This window comes from Chiloscyllium punctatum, chromosome 23, assembly GCF_047496795.1.
Source record: "Chiloscyllium punctatum isolate Juve2018m chromosome 23, sChiPun1.3, whole genome shotgun sequence".
In the NCBI taxonomy this organism is placed as follows: Eukaryota; Metazoa; Chordata; class Chondrichthyes; order Orectolobiformes; family Hemiscylliidae; genus Chiloscyllium; species Chiloscyllium punctatum.
The window spans coordinates 87,061,969-87,070,288 of NC_092761.1; positions in this window are offsets into that span (position 1 = coordinate 87,061,969).

Below are 8,320 nucleotides of genomic sequence, written 5' to 3' on the forward strand. Positions count from 1 at the left end.
TTATCTATGATGTAAACTTTGAATTTAGAAACAATGAACAGTAGAAAGAAATAGCATAGACCATTGTGACCATTGTGTTTTGACAAGCATCTCCAATGCTTTTTGATGACCACTCCCTGAGCCAAATAAAAGCCCCAACCTCAGCCAAAAAAATGTAGTAATGGCACAACTTTAAAAAAGCTCTAGCAAAGGAGGCATTGATTACACAGCATAAAAAGAAAACACCCTGAAGTAAAAGAGTATATCTCTATGACTCTAAAACAGTTCACAAGAAAAAGAAGCATTTGGTCTACATAGCTTGTCCACTATTCAATATAATCATGGCTGATTTCTGGCTTCAAACCCACACTCTCTCCCACTCCCCGTATGTCTTGAAGTCCTGGGAGACAAAACAATATCTATCTCAGGCTTAAAATATTCAATGATGGAGCATTGACAACTCTCATGGACAGAGAATTTCAAGGATTCACAATCCTTTTAGTGAAATAATTTCTTCCCATCTCAATAGAGAATAGACAATAGGTGCAGGAGTAGGCCATTCTGCCCTTCGAGCCTGCACCACCATTCAATATGATCATGGCTGATCATCCTTAATCAGTATCCTGTTCCTGCCTTATCTCCATAATCCTTGATTCCACAATTCTTGAGAGCTCTATCCAACTCTTTCTTAAATGAATCCAGAGACTGGGCCTCCACTGCCCTCTGGGGCAGAGCATTCCACACAGCCACCACTCTCTGGGTGAAGAAGTTTCTCCTCATCTCTGTCCTAAATGGTCTACCCCTTATCTTTAAGCTGTGTCCTCTGGTTCGGCACTCACACATCAGCGGAAACATGTTTCCTGCCTCCAGAGTGTCCAATCCTTTAATAATCTTAAATGTCTCAATCAGATCCCCTCTCAGTCTTCTAAACTCAAGGGTATACAAGCCCAGTCGCTTCAGTCTTACAGTGTAAGGTAATCCCGCCATTCCAGGAATTGACCTTGTGAACCTACGCTGCATTTGGATTTGGACCATTATTTGGACCATTTTCATCACATGGACAATTGATATAAATTGAGATATCATATTTTGTGCCCTATTTGTGATAAAGAAACGTGCCTCCCAAGAAGAGAGTGAGCTATACCAGTCAGGAAGGGCTTTAAGTTCTATCACCAGTCCTGAGTCAAACTTGTTGGTGGGTGCTGGCAAGGACATTATCATCAACAAGAAAGAAAAAAATCCAATGTTGAGTCTCTGGATCCCTAATATGAATCTCCTGCAAGAAAGGTGCGGCTACGAATATAAGAACACGGTCAAAGAGTTATTCAGAACAGAAACAGACCCTTCAGTTCAACCTGTCCATGCTGATCAGATATCCTAAATTAATCTAGTCCCATATGCCAGCATTTGGCCCATATCCTCTGAAACCCTTCCTATTCATATACTCATTCAGATGCCTTTTAAATGTTGTAATTGTACCAGCCTCACCACTTCTGCTGATAAGTCATTCCATACACACACCACCCTCTGCATGAAAACATTGTCCATTAGGTCCCTTTTAAATCTTCCATCTCTCACCTTGGACTTCTAGTTTTGGACTCCCATTCACTGGGGAAAATACCTTGGCTATTTACCCTATTCATGCCCCTCATGATTTTATAAACCTCTCTCAGGTCATCCTTCAGCTTCAAACTCTCCAGGGAAAATAGCTCCAGCCTATTGAGCCTCTCCCTATAGCTCAAACCCTCCGACCCTGGCAATATCCTTGTAAATTTTTCCTGAACCCTTTCAAGTTTCACAACGTCCTTCCTAGAGCAGCGAGACCAAAATTGCACACAGTATTCCAAAAGTGGCCTAACAAATGTCCTACACAGCTTCAACATGACCTCCCAACTCCAATACTCTATGCACTTACCAATAAAGGCAAGTATACCAGACACATTCTTCACTATCCTATTTACCTGTAACTCCACTTTCAAGGAACTATCAACTTGCTCTCCAAAGGTCTCTTTGCTCAGCAACACTCCCAGGACTTTACCATTAGGTGTACAAGTCCTGTCCTGATTTGTCTTTCCAAACTGCGGCATCTCACATTTACCTAAATTAAACACCATCTGCCACTCCTGGGATTGGCCCATCTGATCAAAATCCCATCGTACTCCGAGGTAACCTTCTCCGCTGTCCATTACACCTCCAATTTTGATGTCACCTGCAAACTTATTAACCATACCTCCTATGATCTCATCCAAATCATTTGTATACTTGATGAAAAGCAGTGGACCCAGTACCAATCCTTGTGGCACACTGCTGGTCACAGGTCTCCAATCTGAAAAGGAACCTTCCATCATCATCATTCTCTGTCTTCTACATTCAGGTCAGTTCAGTGTCTTCCTGTATTCCATGTGATCTAACCTGGCTAACCAGTTCACAATGAGGAATCTTATTGAATGCCTTTCTGAAGTCCATATAGATCATGTCCACCACTCATCAATCCGCTTCTAGTCTACTCAACATGAGTAGACTCAAAGTTTGGGAGAAGATTTGTAGCTCTGGTGCTCATTGTTGTGGTTCTGCTCGCCGAGCTGGGAATTTGTGTTGCAGACATTTCGTCCCCTGTCTAGATGACATCCTCAGTGCTTGGGATCTTCCTGTGAAGCACTTCTGTGATGTTTCCTCCAGCATTTATAGTGATTTGTATCTGCCGCTTCCGGTTGTCAGTTCCAGCTGTCCGCTGCAATGGCCGGTATTTTGGGTCCAGGTCGATGTGCTTATTGATTGAATCTGTGGATGAGTGCCATGCCTCTAGGAATTCCCTGGCTGTTCTCTGTTTGGCTTGTCCTATAATAGTAGCGTTGTCCTAGTTGAACTCATGTTGCTTGTCATCTGAGTGTGTGGCTACCAAGGATAGCTGGTCATGTCGTTTTGTGGCTAGTTGGTGCTCATGGATGCAGATCGTTAGCTGTCTTCCTGTTTGTCCTACGTAGTGTTTTGTACAGTCCTTGCATGGGATTTTGTACATTACAGTAGTATACTGAGTAGACTAAAACATGACTTATCAAAAATCCTGTCACTCAGTATTTGGCCTTGAAGATGGTGCCTTGAAGTATGAGTGGATAACAAACATTTATGCATCCACCACAAGAGGTAGTATAAGCACTGAAAGAAACTTCAAGAAAATCAAAAACTTTTAACCATCTAATGTCCCAGTGCCTGTGGAAGTCCTAGAAAAGCAAACATGCTTATTTAGATAGCATCTGTCACAACCCCAGAACTTTCTACAATACCCTGCAGCAATTTTTGAAATACACTGATTGCTGTAAAGTTGGAAATGCAGCAGACATTTTGTGTGCAGCCAGCTCCCATACTGGCAACAATGACCAGTTAAGCTGTTTTGCAGAGGGATAAACATTCGTCAAGATCCTGGAAGTAACTCCTGAACTTCTCCAAGAAATGGTAAAACATCCTAAAACATTTCACACGTGCGAATCTCAAATAAATTTAGATTCAGATTGGAATATATTAGTATAGATGATCAAAACCTTTATCAAAAAAATTTCATGGAATGACATAAAGGAGGTAAAGTTGATAAAGTGATTGAGAAGTTTAGGGAAGAACTTCCATAGTTCTGGGCTGCCAATGGTAAAATGATTAAAATAGAAGATGAACAAAAAGCCATAATTGGACAAGTGAAGTGATACTGGAGGAATATATGGCTGGAAGAAATTATAAAGATAGGAAAAAACAAGGCCATGGATAGTTAGTGGCAAAATCATGGCACTGGTGTCATGGGAATTTCACTTGTTTCATAATCCAGAGATCTAGGCTAATATCCTAGGTTCACAGGTTCAAATCTCACAACAGCTTACTTGAATTTGAATTAATGAAAAAAATGAATTAAAGCTAATCTCAAGTAATGGAAATCATCACTGATTGCAGTGAAAAACCACATGGCTCACTAAAGTGCTTTAGAGAGAAAAGTCTGTTCTTACCTAGTCAGACTTACATGTGACTCCAGATCCACAGCAATGTGGTTGACTCTCAACTACGCTCAAGGATAATTAGGGATAGGCAACAATTGAGGACATCACCAGCGTCACTCACATCGCACAAAAGAATTAATCAAAATCCCAGCAACATGTACGTTCAGATATGGTGGCCAGTTTCCATTTGGTGGCTACACAGTGGCCATGAGATACATGACTGCAACCATCCCAAATTGAGCCAGCCTCTTCTTTACACAATCACACAATTGTTATAGGAGGCCATTCAGTTCATCCTGTCTGTGCGGCCTTTCTTAATTAGCATTCTTATTCTTGTCATTATTTGTCTTCTCCCTGTAACCTCATGCATTGTCATTTTTCAAGTACAGTCGGTTCTGCTAATAACATGCATTTCTTTAACGCGAATTGGGTTTAACATGATTGAAGAATTTAGGCCATTATTTGTAGAATGCAAACATTCCTTATCTGTACTGGCTATAATGCGATTCCAGTCCCATTGGTTTTCTTATAATGTGGGACCACATGGGAACCGAACATTATATCAGAACAGACTGTAACAATCTAACTTCCTTTTGAATACAGCTTTTTTACCTGCCTCTATACACTCGTATACAATGTATTCCAGACCCTAACTATTCGCTGTGAGAAAAAAGCTTTTCTCATGTCACTTTTGTTTCTTCTGCCACTCATTTTAAATCTGTGTTCCTTGATCTTTTCACAAGTGAGAGGAATCTCTCTCTATCCACTTTTTTCAGATTCCCCATGATTTTGAATACCTTCTCCTCTAGTCTTCCATTGTTCAAAGAAAACAGTCCTACCTTTCCAATCTACTTTCATCACTGAAAATCTTTATCCCTGAAACCACTGTCATCAACCTGTTCTGCACATTCTCCAGTGCTTTCACATTCATCCTAAAGTGCAATGCCCAGAACTGTAAGAAAGCCCTAGTCAAGGCTGAACTAATGTTTAGGGTGTAGGTTTGCTTGCTGAGTTGTAGGTTTGATATCCAGACATTTCATTACCTGGCTAGGTGACATCATCAGTGACAACCTCCAAGTGAAGCAAAGCTGTTGTCTCCTGCTTTCTATTTATATCTTTCTCCTGGAAGGGTTCCTGGGGTTTGTGGTGATGTCATTTCCTGTTTGTTTTCTGAGGGGTTGATAGATGGCATCTAGATCTATGTGTTTGTTTATGGCGTTGTGGTTGGAGTGCCAGGCCTCTAGGAATTCTCTGGCATGTCTTTGCTTAGCCTGTCCCAGGATAGATGTGTTGTCCCAGTCAAAATGGTGTTTTTTTCATCCGTGTGTAGGGCTACGAGGGAGAGAGGGTCATGTCTTTTTGTGGCTAGCTGGTGTTCGTGTATCCTGGTGGCTAACTTTCTTCCTGTTTGTCCTACGTAGTGTTTGTGGCAGTCCTTGCATGGAATTTTGTAGATGACGTTGGTTTTGTCTGTGGGTTGTACTGGGTTTTTTAAGTTTGTTAGTTTTTGTTTGAGAGTGTTGGTAGGTTTGTGTGCTACTAGGATTCCGAGGGGCCTTAGTAGTCTGGCTGTCATTTCTGAAACTTCTTTGATGTATGGTAAGGTGGTTAGGGTTTCTGGCTGTGTTTGGTCTGCTTGTCATGGTTTGTTCTTGAGGAATCTGCGCACTGTATTTTTTGAGTATCCGTTTGTCTTGAATATGTTGAATAGGTGGCTCTCCTCTGTTTTCCGAAGTTCATCTGTGCTGCAGTGTGTGGTGACTCGTTGGAATAGTGTTCTGATACAGCTTTGTTTGTGTGTGTTGGGATGGTTGCTGGTGTAGTTAAGTATTTGGTCAGTGTTTGTCGGTTTTCTGTATATGCAGGTTTGTAGTTCTCCGTTGTCCTTTCTTTCGACTGTGACGTCCAGGAATGCAAGTTTGTTGTCGGTTTCTTCCTCCTTGGTGAACTTTATGCCTGGGACAACACATCTATCCTGGGACAGGCTAAGCAAAGACATGCCAGTGAATTCCTAGAGGCCTGGCACTCCAACCACAACGCCATAAACAAACACATAGATCGAGATGCCATCTATCAACCCCTCAGAAAACGAACAGGAAATGACATCACCACAAACCCCAGGAACCCCATCCAGGAGAAAGATATAAATAGAAAGCAGGAGACAACAGCTTCGCTTCACTTGGAGGTTGCCACTGATGATGTTACCTAGCCAGGTAATGAAACGTCTGGATATCAAACCTACAGCTCAGCGAGCAAACCTACACCCTAAACCTCAACCTGAGCTACAAATCTACACAAACCTTGCTGAACTAATGTCTTATATAAATTATTTAAACTTGTCCTCACGCTCCCTGCAACATTCATGCACTCACAGAGGGCAGAATCAGACTATAGTCCAGAAAACCATAGAAACAGATATTTTAAGATTAAGTAAAATGGAGAATTGCTGATATTAAAAAAATAAACTTTTACCTTGCACTCATCAGGATAATTCACAAGAAATATCAATGTCATTGAAAATGAATGGCTTGTGGTCAACGCTATTGCCGGAACACTGTACTCGCAAAATTCGAGCGCACTTGATTACCTGAAAACCTTAATAATGTGTTTGAACTACTTCTACAGCCTAATGGTAACAGTTATATCATCTAAACACCATCCTTCTCTCCATACTATAGGAAACAAATGAGAAGAAAGTTGTAAATATAAAGCATCATTAAACTATGCATAGAGCAATGATATGAAGTAGCTTAAAATGTTTTGAACATTCCTGAAGATATCCTTTCAAAAAACAATTATTTACCTTGGTTCTTTTTCTATCCAAACAAAAGGCTTGAACTGCACTGGCACCTTGGGGGCATTTATTATGTCACTGTGCTCTTTGGGTACATATGTTCTGAAGGTAAACGTTTATCGCGGGAGGTAGCGGCATAATTATAATGTCATAGAGCACAGAACAGATCCTTCACACCAACTCGTTCACACTGACCAAGTTTCCCAAACTAAATTAGTCTCACCTGCATGCATTTGGCCCATATTCCTCAAAACCATTCCTATTCATGTACCTATACAAATGTCTTTTAAATGGTGTAACTGTAGCTGCGTCTACCATTTCCTCCAGCAGTTCATTTCACTTATGAACCACTCTCTGTCTGAACATTTTCCCTCAAGTCCTTTTTAAATCTTTCTCCTCTCACCTTAAAAATATGCCCCTTAGTTTTGAACTCACCCACCCTCTGGAGATACTCAGACCTCTTGGCAGCATGGTAGCCCACAAACCCCCAACGCACTAAAACAGCAGCTAATGAATTCAAAAGACCCTATCCAGACAACAAGCAAAACAAATGTTATTTACAAAATACCTTGCAAGAATGTAACAAACACTACATTGGACTAACAGGCAGAAAACTAGACACAGGATACATGAACATCAACGAGCCACAAAAAGACATGAGCCACTACCACTACATTCCTTACATACAGATGAGGAAGGCCACCACTTTGACTGGGACAACACATCTGTCCTCGGACAAACCAAACAGAGACATACACAAGAATTCCTAGAAGCATGGCAATCCAACTGGAACTCTATCAACAAACACATCGATTTGGACCCCATCTATCACTCTCTGAGAAAAAGAACAAGAAATGACATCACCAACCCAAAAAAACCTAAACACACAAATAGAAAGCATGGCATAACACCAGCGCTTCACAGGTGGCTCATTGATGATGTTACTTGTATGGTGACAAAATGTCTGAAAACGAATATTCCAGCTCAACAAGCAAACTTATATTCAGAACCTCAACCTGAGCTACAAATCTTCTCAAAACTCACTATCACCGACCCTATGGAAAAGATCTTTGCCATGCCTCTCATAATTGTATAAACCTCTGTAAGATTACCCTTCAGCCTCCTACACTTCAGTAAAAAAAAATCCAGTGAGCCTTGGATAAAGAACCTGTCAGACCGACCACTCTCAGACATGGAAAAAGCCGTCCTAATACGAGGGATAAATGTCAACCAGAGGGACGCGGACAAAAAGCACTTCCTAGCAGCACTGGAATCCACCCTGAAAGATAACGGACTTATGGAAAAAAATTCAGCAGGCCGTCAGACATAGAGTAGCACCAACACTCTGGAAAGGAAAGCACTGGAAGGACTCAGAAAAGACAGCAATGTCGTAATCCTACTGGCAGACAAGGGCACATGACCGTCATCCTGAACAGAACACAATACAAAAAGCAAACACATTACTCACAGACACTGATATCTACCAACAGGTGGCAATGAACCCGATTCCACAGCGAGAAAATGTTATGACACCAACCTGAAGGAAACTTCACAAAACAGGTGAAAT